Genomic DNA, 17,320 nt, shown 5'->3' with positions numbered 1-17,320 from the left:
TAGGCTACTATCTAAAAACCATAGATAACACAAAGCTTAATAATTTATTATGATTTGTTAATATTAATAATAATATTAATAATAGATGGTAGCATACACTAGACTAACATTAGCTTGTGTCCTTGCAAATGTTGGACTCCAGTTCCCATCAGCCTGAGCTGGCAGGGCAAATGGTCAAGGATAATGGGAGTTGTAGTCCAACAACCTTTGGAGGTCCACCAGTCTTGATCTAGCCAAGTGTGTCAGTTCTGACCAGCAGTAGTTCTCTATGGTTTGAGGCAGAGGTCTTTCACATAAAATGCCAGGGATTGTACTTCTCACATACAAAACAACCTGCCCCCTAAGCAATAGTCCCTTCCTTAAGTTTAATGTAGGATAGTACTCTTAATAGATCATTTAATAAGAAAAGATTGAACCTGCAAAGCTCATAAAAGCATCCAAGATCATTGGAGAGCATCCATGATGAATGTTAACAAATAAATACCAGCAAAGCCCTCCCCAATAACATCCAAGATGAACAAATAGTCTGATGACAGGCAGCTTCCAACATTGCTGTGTCTAAGTTATCCTACCAATAATGAAATCTCAGGTCATGTTCTTCGTTGTTTAAGTTGGGTACATACAACATTTCATTCTAGAGTCAATGGACACTGAGTACTTGTTTTTTCTAGGTAGTCCACAAACAATCTAGATTTATTGAATAGTTTATTGCCCCTGAAAAGCACTTTTTGAGAACCAGGTTTCATCTGAAAACAAAAGCTCATTGCAGATTGATTCTGCATTACACCACAGTGTGTCCGTTTGAAAACAATGACCGCTCCCCGCTTAAAAACGGGGAGCGCCCTTTGCGTGGACGCGTGCGGCCCTGGATCTGGAGTGGCTCCATCAGCATAGGCTTTGCCTTCCCTCAGGTGGGATACCTGGAGGTCCCCGCCTACCCCAGTGAGTTGTCCAATCCCACCTAGGGGAAGCGTTGCCAGGGAAACCAGGCCAAGTAGGGGGAGGGATTACCTGCCCACACAATAGAGGGTGGATCTTACCTGGTAATCCTCACTTGGCTCCAGAGCTTCAGCTGCCTTCAAAGGCTATATTCGAAACAACCAGCAGACACTGACAGATACCATATAATCCTTTCTTTCAGGCTCAACCCCCAAACATGTGTGGATCTTCGGCCACAGCATAGTGCATTGGGTGGCCATCCATGCCACTACTGGTCCAGGCGGAGAACATCTGGGTCTGCAGCCAAAGATCTCCATTTCCTGGTTCGGCCAACGTGGAATGCGATGGGATGCCCTGCACCCTCGGTTGCGTCACGAACTTGCTTTCCGCCACCCGCCAAACGCGGTTGTGCTCCACCTTGGCGAAAATGACTTGGTCGTGCAAAAAAGCATAATTCTGATCAAAACAGCGATCGCAGACCTGGAAAGCGTACATGCCGCTCACCCCAACATCACGATTTTCTGGTCCGAACTTCTGCCACGCTTGCATTGGCGTGGCAACATCAAACCCACTAGACTTAATTACACCGTTGAAAAAATCAATAGGGCAGTGCGCTCTGCAATCACTCGCATGGGAGGTCGGGTCGCAAAACACCCCAACATTAAAGTCTACATGAAGGAGCTATTTCGGCCCGATGGCGTGCACCTATCGGACCGTGGTAACGAGCGTTGGCTGAGCGACATCAGGCATGACCTGATTGACTGGTTGGAGGATGGCAAAGGGGATTTTCAGATGTAGGTAGTCTTGGCGGTGAGACCGCAATCTTTGCAGTCTCGGGTGGCGGTATCAGGCCTTGGGCGGAATCCTTTAGTCCATCTTCCTCTTTGCGGCGGCGATACCAGGGTTCCCCGTTAAAGGGGTTTCTGAAGGGAGGCTTTGACCATACGCCAAAAGGTCGTCATTGCTCTCCCCTGCGGCGGCGGCGTAACAGGGGCGGCTATCTCTGCTTGAACATATGTTCTCCAGAGCCAGCCCATCCCCCCCCCACACTGGATAACCCTGATGCTCCCTAGGTCCCCGGCTGGGGACTGGGAAGGGAGAACGCCCAATGCCTGAGCCAAGGTCTACCCACATTTGAAATTTAATAAAGTTGTGGCCAATTTAATCCCATAGCACGTTGTCTAGAGTCGTTATTCTACATGATGGGGGGGGAACCACTCGGGATCTGGGGACTCCGCCTGTCCACGCAAATGAAAACAGATGTAGGCAATGGGGGTGAGGATTATACACCTGCCAAATGACATTGTGGCTGGATGCATACCAAGATCACAATCATCGCTATATATTCTAAATACCCCTGGGGCACATTAAGGGAGGAAAAGGTGTGGATGACTGAACCAAGAAGAGAGTTTTCAAACATGTATCAAGTAACCACACCAACCCTGGTGGATGACAGGATCTAGAATCAATCTAGATTGAAAGTAGGTTGAGGATGATCATGAGCAATTACAGAAGGAGGAAAACTATATTTTTATGCTACAAATGGATTAGTAGGTATGTAGACCAATTAACCATTGTGGAATGTGAAAAATTGTGATTCTGCACACTTATAATAACCCAAAAACAAGAGCATTGAAAGCTTACTTCCATATGCCTTTTCTGTCTTGCTTGGGAGTCACATGAGTGACAGATGGGACTTGTCAACCTAGGAAGGTAGCCCATCTAGGAGAAGGAAAACTCAATTCCTAAACCTCTGCTGCCTTCCAGATACTCATTCAAGAGAAAGACTTCAGGAGTAAACCAAGGAAACATCTGTACACACTTGCCTTGCAGGTCATCTTTGGGAGAAGAAAAGGCTAAAAAGTAAACCCTACACAGATCCCAAATGGAGTCCTTAAAATTGTTATATGTCTCCTTCCAGCAACTCCTGCAGCCAAGCTGGTGCCAAATGTATTGCTCTGCTTTCCTTTAGTCCACATCAGCAAGGCAGAGAGAAGGGTCTTATCATGAAAGCAGCAGCATGATGTCATTGATTGTCTTCCTTCTTCAGAGCAACTAAAGAAAGGTCAAGCCCTAAGGTTGAGAGATGGCAACTTCACAAAGTCTGAATATTTGTACTTGGTTTAATTGTGTAACAGAAAGTTTTAATGTATGCAAGGTGCTCATAGTTCTATCGTTTTGGTTATTTAGCTAGTTTGCTTTTTAAAAATTAATTTATGTTTAAGAATTTAAGAAGCACCCAACTGGATCCTATCAAGGTCCACCAATTCCAAAATTCCATTTCCAAGAGTACTGGCCAGCTGATGCCAAGTGGGAAATCCATAAGCAGAACTAACCAGGTCTGGGGAACCTTCAGCCCTCCAGATGTTACTGAACTACAACTCCTATCAGCCCCAGCAAGCATGGCCAAAGACAAAAAAAAAAAAAAAAATGACAGGAGTTGCAGTTCAGCAACAACTAGTGGCCCAAAGATTTTCTATACCTGCTATAAGGCAATAGCCTCCCTATGTTGTTGGTACCAAAAGCATCAGGAATTCAGGCAATTCTTGTAATTTTAATGTCAAGTCTGAGTGAAAATGCAATATGATAGAGTTATATGATTTTAAACAAAGCAGAATCTTTTGATAGCAGTTAATTAAAAATAATTCCAGCACAATCTGCAAATGTTCTGTTGTAGAAAGGTTCTCTTTATATCTCTTGAGTATTTTAACAACATTGTTAACATTAATTTTCTTCCATGAATAAGATAGCAGTATTAGCACAGTGATGTCTGTTTACCCAGACTGTGTTGTAGCAGTCGTTCTCTGTTGAAATCTAAGTCAATACATGGACAAAACCACAAGGACTCATCCAACAATTAGTACTGCATTACATGGCTCCCTGCCTGTTCCTCCCATTACTTGCTGTGGTTATTAGAATGTTAATCTGCTTGTGTGTGTCCAGATTGGCATACAAAAATAGTAAAAATATTTTTTTAAAAAAGAAGCTTGGCACAAGAAAGTATATGTAATGGGGAAGGTATAAACACTGGAAAGTTTTATGTCACTGTGAAAACTAGCAACTGGTTTGATAGAAGCAACTTCTTTATAAAATATCCTTTTTTTTCTGTAGGTTTTTCCAGGAGGCACTAAGGAAGCAAGCCACATCACATTGAAGTCAAGAGAGCTGTTCCCATGCACCAATGAAGTGGCTTTCTTGAAGTCCTTTACTGGCTTACTGGCAATATATCAAATATATCTGTAGCAAATGGAAGACACAATATGGTGTTCCTTTTTTGAAGTTTCATGGTATTGCACAGAAACTTTCTGGCGCCTTAAAAAATAATAATAATAAAGAGAGTGTTAAGATTCCATCATGTAAAATTTGCTGGTGGAGGTAGGTGACTCTAAATCACTGAAAGGATTTTTGTTTATTTGCTGTTGTTTTTTTATGGGAGTTATGCTGTATCTGGAACACTGGTAAGTGCATTCTAAATCTCCCTGTCTACTAAATCCTGCACTTTACAAGCGGCTATGAAACACCTTCATCTAGTTAGTTGATGCTACAGGGATCGTTAAAATAAACTTTGGCTTAACTAAGCACAGTATCAAAAAGCATAGAGGAGGAGCAAAGCAGCTGAAATTTACTCACCAGGAACCCACACAATCTCTGTAAACCATAGTTTGGCTTACCATGTCATGCGAACCAGGTTCCTGTGTTGTGCCTCAAATGTGCTTTAAAGGTATAGTTGTGTGCAGCCGCATTTAGCATCTTACCTCTTTACCCTAGGATGGGTAATTTAAGATGAAGGAGCCAGCGAGCAGCCATTCACCACACAAGCAGGCACCTTGCACATGGAAGCAGTGCAGGCAGTACACTAGCTTTCTTGTTTTTACTTGTATTCAAAATGAATTTGAAATTTAAGAGGAAGATGTGTTGTCAGAGAAGTAGAGGGGAGTTTGACATATGGTTCACATGACATGGGTAGTGAAATCTTAGCTTAAATCAGTACTCTGTAGCTCTTACAGTAGTAAGGAGAAAGCTTAACCACGAATCCCAGTTCAGACACTTTGCCAAGCCATCACAACAGTGAAAGAGACCAAAGGAGAGCAAAGCTGCTGCAAGCTCCTCTCTAGGAGTTTGCACATTTGTGTTGTGTTGCCCCAGTAAGCCATATTTTGGCTTGCTGTTTCATGCAAACCAGCCCATGCAGAGAAGTACGATTGGAGGAAGGTGTTGGGAACAAACACCAAAAACAGGGATGGAAATCCCAGTGCAATCAGATACAGCAATTACGATGCTTTGCTCTGTAGGTACAACATATATGCTTGGTATATAGAAAGTAGGTTGCTGTGAACTGCAGTCCCAAATATGTATATGCAGAAATCCCACTGAAATCAATGCAACAAGCCTCACTCATATATTGCTTAAAAGAGTTGGAAGCCCTTATCCATGGTAATAGTGATTTGTGACTATGACTGCCATCCTATTCTAGTTTTAATTCTTATTAAACTTCTGCAGAATCTAACTGTGGTAAGAATATTACCCACAATGAAATCACTGGCTTCCCATCCAGATAAAAATACCAGGTCATGAGATATACAGATACATTGAGAAACCAGGTAGACACAGCTAAGACAAAACAATTCCTCCAAGTTAACCCATCTTGCCTGCGTCTTGCTGCTGATGCAAGCCAGGGCAGACCCTAACCTACAGTCAAGTTATGTAAAATCTCCTTTCTGCTTGCTCCTTTTCTCTCAAAAAGTCTGTGCTCTACCCTTATCTGTTTCGACCTGTCTACTATCCATGTCTCCAGTGTCTTCCTTAAATACAGTTGATCACTCTTTCTTGCTTAATGCTCTATGTTTCTGTGATTTTGTCCTCAGCTTGTCCCACCATATCTGCATAAACAGTCTTCCAGTGTTTCCACAAGGGGAAGCTTCCCTTCTCTTTCTGTCTCCTCACTGGGGTTCCTCGTGGAACTGCTCTTGCACCTTTATGCAGATGACACTTAGCTCCACTATAGAACTTTCTCCCTCCTCCAGGTTTAATCCTTGGCATCTCCAGGTACGGCTGAAAGAGACACCTGTCTAAAACCACAGCGAGTCAGGGTAGACATTACTGAGCAAGTTAAACCAATGCTCTGACTCAGTATATGGCAGTTTTTAAATGTCCCCGTGTATGATATTTCCACTTTTATGTTTCATCCTTGTCTTAAGACTTGCTTATCTTTCCTCCATAGCCCTTCTTTCCGTTTCACACTCCATGATCTCACCATCCTTGCAGGGACAAAGCTTTGATACCTCTCCCTTTTCTTCACTTCCTATATCCAGTTACAGGTAGGTAGCCATGTTGGTCTGCCGTAGTCGAAACAAAAGGGTCACCAGACCCTTATATATAGTGTGAGGGTGGGGAGGGGTATTACTCAGAAAGGTGGTGGGAATGGGTGATTGGTTGATAGGTGTGGTAAACCTGTTGACAACTCTAAAGACTGCAAAAGGAAAAAGCAAGGGGTGAGATGGCTAAAAATAGCTTGGATTCTTATCTCATTATACATGATAAAGCTATTTTCAGCCATCTCACCCCTTGCTTTTTCCTGTAAGACCAATTACAGTCGTTAACAGTCATCAACAGGTTTACCACACCTATCAGCCAATCACCCATTCCCACCACCCTTCTGAGTACCGGTAATACCCCTTCCCACCTTCTCACTATATATAAGGGTCTGGCGTCTTCTGTTTCAATGTATCTGAAGAAGTGTGCATGCACACAAAAGCTCATACCAACAGCAAACTTAGTTGGTCTCTAAGGTGCTACTGGAAGGAATTTTATTTTATTTTGTTCCTATATCCAGTCAGCCAGCAAAGCCTGATGCTTCTCTCTTTACAACACTCTCTTTTTGCCTTCCTACTGGCAAAAACTGAGGCACAGCCAACAAATTCTAATCTTGTCCCCATGCTCCTCTCTGTTGAGTTCTACAAGGGTAACACTAAAATTGATGAGGGAGCTGACATGCAGTGCTATACCCTGGACTGATGGCAGTAAGAAGGCAGACAGGTGGGGGCTGGGCTGAGGGCAGACTGAAATTAGTGGGCAGTGTCCCATTAGCCTTAACGGACTAGTCTCCATTGCATTCGTGATCGTGGCTTTCACTCCTCCAGCTCCATCGCCATCAACCATTCAAAGGCTTCCTGCTTCTTCAGACAACTCCACCTCTTCTCTCTTGCTGACTCTTATGCTTGGAATTGCCTCCTTGCAAGTTGCATGGTGCCACTCCTTCCATCAACTCTCTCTTCTCCCTGACACACTTTTTCCACTGAGTTTGGCAGAACCCTTTAGCTCACATACCCCAATGTAACTAAGCCTAAGTATAATAATAGGCATAATAGGCACTTATTTGCAGAAAATTTCTCGCCACTGAGTGTCAAGAAAGCTTTGCTAAAGAAATTAAGGGGAACTGCAGAGCTGACACAAGCTAGCCATGGAAAGTAACTACTACCCTCGTAACTACTTGTGAACTCAAAAATAAGTGCAGGGTATATAAGCAAACTTTATACAAGTTTAACCTGCTTCTCAAAGAATAAGTCAAGGAGCCAGGGTTGTAACGATGGTGAAGAGGGGGAAACTGAAGAAAACTCCCTTAATTTGAAGCTCTGGGTATTTAAAAGCCTGTAACATTTTACTTTGCAAAAATATAAAGTATGCAAGCGGATTCTACCTAATTGCTCATTAAATAAACAATTTTCTTCCTTCTGGTGTTCTTGTCCATGAGCATGAAGGCACCAAGAAGACTTGCAAGCAATATTACTATTTTTTTATTAATTTTGTTAGTTGCTTTATCCAGCCCAGGGCAACCCAAAGCAACATACAACCAAACGAACCAAACAATAGGACACTTGGCCTTTTTTGTTTTAAACATCAAAATATTCCACAAATATGAGCAAGAGAAATCTCATAATTACTAAAACCTGCCATAATATTAGTAATATGATATATCAGGTCCATTTCTTTTTCCTGGTTTGCAGCACTGCCATATACTATCCCCACTCTTGCTTGTTCGATAAACTGCCACCACAAAGATCCAAGACTGTGAGTATGCCCAATAGTGAAGTCTACACCTGCATCCAGTGACCCTGGTCCCAGATGTACAACAACAGAACTGAACACATGCCCAGCAAGCAAAAAAATCTGCATTAGACAGGAGGAAAAAAATGGAAAGGGAGGATGATTTAAGGTAAGTGCACTGAGAGTAAATAATGAAACTCAAAACCACAGAAGAGACCATTTTAATACCAGTGTGAAACACACCTGCCATTAGAACAATGCAGTTTGTACAACAATGCAGTGTACAACATCTGACACAACCTGGTCAATTAGAGCATGGTGCTGAGCACTTTTCAATAAAAAATATTTAAGAGTGAAGAGTAACATTAATTCCTCCCCAAAATCATAAAAGGGTGAAATGTGAAAGGATGAAAGTCATGTCCCAGCCAAAGTTAATTTCAATATGTCACTGGTTTCAATGGAAAGTTAAGCATGTGCTTAAAAATACCTGATTTTGAAGTGTTCGCTGGGTGCATTTCACCCAGATTGATTCTGCTAGTAAATCATTTGGGGTTTTTTTTCTTTCATAAAGGATTGAATTTGTATTACATTTCATTAAACTGAGGAACTCTTTCACCTTATCCAAACATACTGAAAAAACCTGTTCAGCCAGCCATGCCTTCTATATTATTTGCAGCCTAATCTTCATTATTTTAAAACAAATGTATTGAGATTGGGCAATGTGCTGTCAGAAATGTAAAAGACAAGCATTATAGGCCCTTTTAAGTGCTGTTCATCAGACATCCCATAGAAATTACATTTAAACTGCTCTGGGTGTTGTTCTTTGTAAAGAAAAACAGGGCATAACTTGACTTTTTAAAAAATAAAAAAGCAAATATGAAATGTTCTTTACATGCACTTAGCAATACACTTCCTTCTTTTTCTTGCTGCAATTTGGTATTACAAAGAATAAAAAATATGTGCCATGCAATGGTAAAAGTGCTGAAAGTTGCAATTCTACAGGAATAAATAAAGATGTCTTAGAATATTGGTCCATCCGGTTCAGTTATTTTCTACACAGGAAGTCATGAATGTGGTTCCTGTGGGCACACAAAGCCTCCAAGCCCCTTGCTGTCCCCTTTGTCCGGAGGTGGTGAGGATGATTCCTTTCCCCCTCCTGTCAAGTATATAGAGCTAAGGGAGGAAGCTGGAAGAGTGGTACTGTTCCTCACTTCTTTCAGCTCTTCTTTCAGACTGGGAAAGAGCACCACTCTTCCAGCTCTATGTGCTTTTCAAGGCTCACATTAACTCTACCGAACTTGACTTTCCCCCAAGACCCCTTTGGAAAGTATGGGTGTGTATACACACTCATTCTTTCTGTATGTCAAGGAGGGGGTTGATTCAGGGCAGGTGGGAAAGAAGCAACCAGCAGAGTATTACCCACGACACAACCTCAAAAATCTCAATTTGCCCACAGACTAAAAAGGTTAGCAACCCCTGGGCTACACTGACTGCAGTAGTTCTCCAAGGTTCGACACAATGCACCCATCCTGATCGACATGGAGGTGACAAGGGTCAAAGCTGGGACCTTTGCCTACACACTGCCACTGAGTAACCTCTTGCTAAGCACAGGTATCTGCAAGCAAGACCCCTTGGATAAGGTGGGATTAACTCTTGAATAAACATACAAAGGATTGGTTCCGCTGATTTAAATTGGAGAGTTACCCTTGTCTCAACTCTCCCAAAGAAATGAACAGGGCATAAAAGTGTCCAAGTTTGGTTAGAAATATATTTTAAAAATTAAAAAATTGTCCAGTAGCACCTCTGAGACCAACTAAGTTTGTTCTCAAACTGCGGGAGACAGTGGAAGACAGAAGTGCCTGGCGTGCTCTGGTCCATGGGGTCATGAAGAGTCGGACACGACTAAACGACTAAACAACAACAACAAGTTTGTTCTAGATAGCATTTCAAAGGATGATACTATAGTCTAGTAGCTGAAGTTAAGCACCTCAAGGAAGGATTGTTTTATATATACTGACCCAGAAAAAAGTCCTATTGATTACTTCAGTGGACTCATTTCCTAGCAGGGGAAGTTTAGAAATGCCGCCTTAACATGTTTAATTCTGTCCCACTGAAATTAATGGCCCTGAAAAATGCTTTAACTTTGCATTGTGCTAATGCATATGACTAATGGGTACAAGGTGACCTATTTACAGTCCACAGTAAAAGACACCTCCACAGTTACCTCAAGTAAATTAGTTGCACCATAACACACTTTATATTTGCAAGATTAGATTAATTGAACAGAGGTAAAAGACATATCTCTTCTTGTTCTTACAAGGCATACTGTGGGGCTGTTGTTACAATCTATGCTACCGAGTTCTTTTTCCTTTGTTATTTTATCTCAAATGGACTAAAAAAAAATCAATAACACAGATTGAATTCCCAGATCCATTCAACAATTCTGGAAGAGTGGGAAAGCCGGTACTTTCACCTCCTCTCTCCAAACAACTTTCAAACACTTCTTAGGAGCAAGTGTCACAAGAAGTAAGTGGGTGTTAGGAGATGGAATAGCTATCCTTTCCACTGGGTATACACTTCTTTACTTCCGACTTCTTGCCTGCCAATTCCTCTGTTACAGATTTAGCATTGTGTAGACAAACCTTACACCTGTTGATCATTCCATGACCACAGCAAAAAGCACATTTCGCTTCTAATCCAATAAACTAAACTTGCGCGGAATCTTGAAACTACTTTGCCTTTTCTTTAAAAAAAAAGAAAACGTGTCATGTGTCTATGGCTCTTTGATTCCTGGCTTGACTTCCCTTCGTCTTTCTCTGGAGCTTGACTGACGGAAAAACTGAATAGAGAATTTCCCTCTGCCTCCCCAAGACAAGCATCTTCCTCATATGAGCCAGTCCTTGAACCCTTCAGCGGTTGAAACCATTGCTACTCCTCTGGGGGAGCTTCCCCCGCTCCATTCATCCTTTGTCTAATTACGCAGCCATAATAATACGCTCTTTAAAAAAGAAGAAGAAGAAAAAAAAGACAAGACTCCTCCCCCCGCACAGATGGCAAACTTGTATGAGCAACTCGCTCTTTTTGCCTACGGTGCCTCCCTGACCCACCTCCTTGCCCCGACGGCAGCTGGCGACGTCTGGAGGACGACAAAGCAGCGAGTGCCCCTTCCCTCACCTCAGTCGCTCCAGCAACTTGCCCTGACCGTCGCCCGCCTAGGGGTTCCCAACGAGGCGTCTGCTTGAGGCGGGAGTTTCCCTCGCCGCCTCTCCCCTCTGTTTGGGCGCCTAGCAGTCTCTCCCCACCGCCACCCCGCCCTGCGCGCGACCCCTTTCAAGATGCAGACACGCACCTGCGTCTGCCCGGTTCCAGCGCCCTGAGCAGAAACTTGGTCCTTCTTTCTCCTCCTTCGCCCCTCGTCGCCGCTCTGTGGTGTGGAGGCACCCGGGCGCTTTGAAGTGGAGGCGAAAAGGCGCGGCGCAGCAGTGGAAGCGGCCGCGAGGGGAGGAGGGGAGGGGAAGGAGGGGAGGCGCGGGCGGGAGGAGGAAGAAACTGGAGAGCCGGAGACGACGCGGGGCAGTCCTAGCCGTCAGGACGGGGTGGGTGTTCGTGTCAGGGTGGTGGTGGTAGTGGGCGCACGTCTTTCCCTCCTCGAACTTCTAAATCGACAAAACTAGTCAGAATGAAGCACAGAGGAGGATGCTGCCCGGCTTGACCATCTGCCCCCCCCACCCCGTGTTGCCCACTCTAGCAGCAACTCTTCGGGGTCCAAGCCAGAGAGAGGTCTTCCTTCCAAGCCACCTGCTGCTGCTACCTTTGCCAAGTGGAGATACAAGTGGAGGACTCTGCACTTCTGAGCTGAAAACTTCAGCACATAGTTTGACATACCACAGGCCTCTTAGTGGCTTGATTTAGGTGCACCACAGCTTCCCATACTAAACTGCGGAGGAACGCAGTGGAAATGATGTCAACTGCATGGCACCACTAGGGAATGGCCGTTTTCCGGCGACTTGTGCAGGGAAAGAGCTGGGGATGCCTATAGGTGTTTCCATGGAGAACTATGGGTGCCCCCTGACCACCAGTGTTTTACAGAAAGGATTCACGTGCATGCTGGAACTTTAGGTTTTGCAGTATTAAGGTGGATTAAAGTGCTCTGTGACCCTAGTGCAGCAAATCCGCTTCTTAAAAATGTATGGGCTTCTCGCCGTTTGGACCATAGTGAGGAAATGCATTGAAAAGTTTGGGAAGAACAGATGATGAATGGGAAAACATGCAAATACCCTGACAGTAAGGAGATCAGGGTAAGTGCAGAATGAATGCTCGTAAACAAATCAGAACGAACGTTCAATAAAAAGCAGACATACTCTACCCACTGAATAAGCTTTGAGCAAGCAAAGGAGAATTAATGTGGAGTGGAGGAGCTTTCTCTCTCTGTCACTTGCCACATCCGTCTCTTCCTCTCCAGTTTGAATCTTTTTTTGTATTTCTTCCTCCCAATTAATTTTCTATGTGTCATGTCATTTTAAGAGTGTAGGCCAGAGGGCAGGGACTGTTAAGTTTTTGTGATCTGGAGGCTACTCAGAGAGCCTTTTCTGATCAACCTTAATTATTTCCTTTTCCTTTTAGGTGACTTTTGCTTAATTTCAGGTGACAGCAGTTTTGCAGTGAAAAAAGTAAGTAACCCACTTATTTCACATCACAGTCTTTTGGCATTCAGCAGTGGTGGGGATGTTCAGCCCCAGGGGCCAAGTGCAGCCCTCCGGGCCAATCTCCCTGGCTCTCTCAGAACTCTTCTCCAGCCATACAGCCACTACTAGCCATGCTTCAAACTCTCCCTGAGCATTTTTATCTGCCTGGAATGCATCCTTCAAGCCTGATGGTGCTTCCCTGGATGGAGGATAGAGAGCAGTGTCCTAGGTGAATTTGTGTACAAAGGTAAAATTTGCATTCATCACTTGACCCACTTTTGCCTCTGGCCCCACCCATCACTGCCACATGCCCCCTGACCCCAAAGGTTGTGCAGGAGGGACTGTTGCCCTTCAGTTGAACAAGATATCCCTCCCCTACAGCATGCTGTGTCCTATTCAGCTGCCCCCTTTGTTTTATAGACACACACTTGCTGCTCTTATTTTAGATTATCACATTGTTGTTGTTTAGTTGTTTAGTCATGTCCGACTCCTCGTGACCCCATGGACCAGAGCATGCCAGGCACTCCTGTCTTTCACTGTCTCCCGCAGTTTGGTCAAACTCATGTTTGTAGCTTCGAGAACACTGTCCAACCATCTCGTCCCAACCTCTGTCATCCCCTTCTCCTTGTGCCCTCCATCTTTCCCAACATCGGTCTTTTCCAGGGAGTCTTCTCTTCTTATGAGGTGGCCAAAGTATTGGAGCCTCAGCTTCAGGATCTGTCCTTCCAGTGAGCACTCAGGGCTGATTTCCTTAAGAATGGATAGGTTTGGTCTTCTTGCAGTCCGTGGGACTCTCAAGAGTCTCCTCCAGCACTAGAATTCAAAAGCATCAATTCTTCGCGATCAGCCTTCTTTATGGTCCAGCTCTCACTTCCATACATCACTACTGGGAAAACCATGGCTTTAACTATACGGACCTTTGTTGGCAAGGTGATGTCTCTGCTTTATTATCACATTAGGCCTGTCCTATTACACACATAGATGTGCTTGTGGAGTTTAGCTAGTTGGGAATCAGCATTTGTCCTTGTGGTTTTTATCTAGACATGATGCACATATTTAATTTTTAAGATAAAGGTAAAGGGACCCCTGACCATTAGGTCCAGTCGTGGCCAACTCTGGGGTTGCGGCACTCATCTCACTTTATTGGCCGAGGGAGCCGGCGTACAGCGTCCGGGTCATGTGGCCAGCATGACTAAGCCGCCTCTGGCAAACCAGAGCAGCAAACGGAAACGCTGTTTACCTTCCTGCCAGAGCGGTACCTATTTATCTACTTGCACTTTTTGGCATGTTTTTGAACTGCTAGGTTGGCAGGAATTTTTAATAATTTTTAATTTTTAATAATTATTAAATAAAAATGGCATCATTGTGAGCAAAATAAAAACATCACAGGTTAGAACTTCAGCCTCCAAGCTGCTAATGCCAGATGAATGTCAGTGATGCAAAGACTGCAAAGGAGGTAGATATGGAGAACCTTAAAATTTTCTTAAAGACAGCTCTGTGCAATCACATGCATGTGTGTTGTCACACGTGGTGGGAATCTAAACCACTCATTTTAGTTTTGTAATCTATGCCATTTGTTACTCTGATATATGTAATTTATTGTTGTGAGAGTTTGGTCAAAGAATAGTGGAACCAAGTTGCAATCACGTGCATATTTAACTGGGAGTAAGTCCAGTTGAACACAGTGGTATCTGCTGTAGATATTGGATTTCACTGTTTCACACATTTCAACCGTGAAAACTCTTTTTGGTATGTTATGCAAGCAAAAAAAGTTTGTTAATTAATAATAATAATAATACCTTTCAAAACATAGAAGCCAACTCCTAGAGGCTGAGGTCCATTCGGCCCCACCAATAAAATATTTGAGGGGGCCAAGCTCCCCCAAAAGTTGATAGGCATTGCCATTCAAATGGTATGCACATACCACGTCTTGTGATTGATTATGTGGGGCAGCGAAAAGGATCATTGTAGTACTCACTGTAAACCCCGCTCCCTCTCAAATATGAAGCAACAATAATCAAACAAGTTTGCCCAAGAGAGCTCCATAGAGTACTCTGCAGAGTAGGCACTTCAAGGAGAATGGCCTAAGGATCATCTTCAAATGACCAGTTTAGTCCTGGTGATCCTAAAACTGCCCTGGAACCAATGTGCTAATGCTGCAGTGACTAACCCAAATATAATAAGGTGATATCGTAAACCTTTCTGGGAATGTGTATGGTAAGAGTAATATCTTATACTGATGACTAGAGGCAAAGAACATTATTAGTGTGAGCTGCAATTCACATAAACCAGAGAATTTGTATATAAAGCAGATTAACAATACAATTCAACAATCCAAGTAAGTTTTACTCAGCGTAGACCTATTGAATTAGTCATGTTCATTAATGCCAATGGGTCCACTCGGTGTAAAACATAATTCAGTATCATCCAATAAGCAGTTTATATGCAGACATTCTGCGTTAAGTGCATTTCATGTCACAATGGCATATAAACATAATGCTTTGCATGTTTCCTGTGTACAGATGAACACAAACCTCAAGATCAAAGGCAATTCACACCACTACTTTTTGCATACTGGTCATGATGTGGTTTTTGTGTTGTTGCTTTTAAAAATGACTTAAGTTCCTTAAAAAAAAAACTTTTATATATACTGTGACCTCTTTGTTGTTCAACCTGTGTTTCATAGATTTTCAAAGACTTGATAATAAACCCATTGGTTCAGTTTGGATGTAATATTTAACCTTTTGTTTTGCAAAAGAAATATGTAATTCACAGAGCAATTGAGCTGTTCTGCTTTCTTAGGAAGTGTTCCTGATAACCTGAAAGTTGTAGCAGTTCTAAAGAAAAAAAAAACTTCTACATAATCACTAATTGTGTCACAGCACATCCACAGTGCTACTTGCCATTTAGCTAAGGATGCTTGGGGTTTCTTGGTGTACCACACTTAGTATTTTGTGAAACATTCAGGAGCTGTGATGCTATGGATTCAGCAGGTCAGTAGACTAAGAGCACCATGTGAGGGACTATTTTAATTAGGGTTAAAGTGACCCTAATAGGTCCTTTAGGGCAGATGACACTCTGCACAGCATTGTTTCTTCCAGGAAAATTTATTTCCCTTCTTGTTCTTTCTTACAAAGTGTGAAGCTAAATCTTGTCCTTCTGGATAGAAGTTTAAATTCTGGTTCCTGCAAATTCAAAAATACTTAACTTTTGCTGATACACCATCATATGTTTATATTCAGATTGCAGTTATAGAGGACAAGATCCTTTCGTGCTCTTTCAACCATCATGCTGCTCAAGGCTGAGATGAAAATTCCATTGGGTCCCCACACACAACCCCAAGTTCTGAATGGGCAGAAGAGCCAATTCTCAGGTAATGTTCTCAGTGAAAGCAACACCCGAACCATTTAGAAGGGCAACTGTTATTCTCTGACAAGCAGCACTGTGTGTATTGCAAGGATTAATAAAGAAGGATTAATCAAGTAGAATTGTTGTAAGCATGGCACAAGTCCAAAGTATGAGAAATGGCCACCAATGTCACAACTAATCATGCCCAGGAAAGTCTCCAAACCTCATTCACACACATACCCCTCTTGAGACCTAGCACCAGAAAACTTAGCTAAGTGTATGTCCTATGTAAAGAACTTAAAAATGTAAAATAGGAGTTATCCATAGCCTGCCATTTTGTAGAATGATTAAGAAAAGTTTGGTAAAGTTGTGAGTTGCTGTGGACATTTCAGGGTGCTGTGATGAAAACTGGTTGGGTTAAAAAAAAAATTGAGGCAACTAACTTGAATCAGCCCTAAGATATAAAACAACAGCAGCCCATCATTCTGTTTTGATTGATTTTGAAGTCCTCTTCAGCCTTTCAGTCCCCATGGATGTCAAACACAAAAAGGGGTTATTGAGAATGCACAGGCTAGTTCCATCCCCTAGATGCTGACACAAATGCCAGCCACATCTCCTGGCCAACACATGATCAAGAGAAGGTTTTGCTTCAATTGCCATATTCTATGTATATACGTACCACGTGTGTAGATATGAATCCACTTAGATTCATAGCTGTAGTTTTGTCTCTGGTCTACTGCACTAGGAAAGAAGGCACGCAACATCAGGAGAAGTAGGTAAGAGGCCCAACCCTGGCATAGCTAATATAATGGGAAACCCAGATGGGCGGGGGTATAAATTTGTTAATTATCATCATCATCATCACCATCTCTTTGACCTGTCCACCTGTACCATAAATCCCTCTTGCCTGTGGCACAAGCTAGCTGCCCATGTCACAGAACAGAATTCTTATAATACAGTCCCTCTCATAGCATAAACTTTATTGATGTCATGTAAAAATCCAGAAAGAGAGAAACGAGTGTACAGTGGAGTCTTGATGAATCATAAGAAGGAGGAAAACTTTAAGCAAGTAACCTTCTGACTAACAAAATACCCTGCATTAAAGCTAGTTGTCAAAAGTGGGAGAAATCCACACTTTCCAAGACAAAAGCTAAAGTCTAGTAATTTCTCTTGGCTGCAGTAGAGTAAATCTTTAGAACTGGGCGGTGTCCAGTGGAATTACTGGAGTGAAACCAGGCATGGTTTGTCATCGGATTCCAGGTTTTGGAATGACAGTGCTTCAGTACATGATCTCTCTGCAAGTG

At 42.9% G+C, this 17,320-nt stretch overlaps 1 protein-coding gene and 1 long non-coding RNA gene across 6 annotated transcripts in view; one reads left to right on the top strand and one right to left on the bottom strand.

Moving 5' to 3' along the window:
• Positions 1 to 11,463, bottom strand: part of ADGRG2 (adhesion G protein-coupled receptor G2) — a 50,903-nt gene extending 39,440 nt beyond the window's left edge. For all 4 annotated transcript variants that reach the window (XM_081859052.1, XM_081859051.1, XM_081859053.1 and 1 more), the window contains exon 1: positions 11,333 to 11,463. The gene's annotated coding sequence lies outside the window, so the exon portion shown is untranslated. The remainder of the gene's footprint in view (positions 1 to 11,332) is intronic.
• Positions 11,464 to 11,587: 124 nt separating this feature from the next.
• LOC309340400 overlaps positions 11,588 to 17,320 on the top strand; it is a 31,448-nt gene continuing 25,715 nt past the window's right edge. For both annotated transcript variants that reach the window (XR_014155972.1, XR_014155973.1), the window contains exons 1-2: positions 11,588 to 12,281; positions 12,607 to 12,653. This is a non-coding gene — a long non-coding RNA (uncharacterized lncRNA). The remainder of the gene's footprint in view (positions 12,282 to 12,606; positions 12,654 to 17,320) is intronic.

This window comes from Podarcis erhardii (genome assembly GCF_964252035.2).
Source record: "Podarcis erhardii genome assembly, chromosome: 4".
NCBI lineage: Eukaryota > Metazoa > Chordata > Lepidosauria > Squamata > Lacertidae > Podarcis > Podarcis erhardii.
The sequence above is the reverse complement of the archived record's forward strand: the minus strand, read 5'-3'. Positions and strand labels throughout refer to the sequence as shown.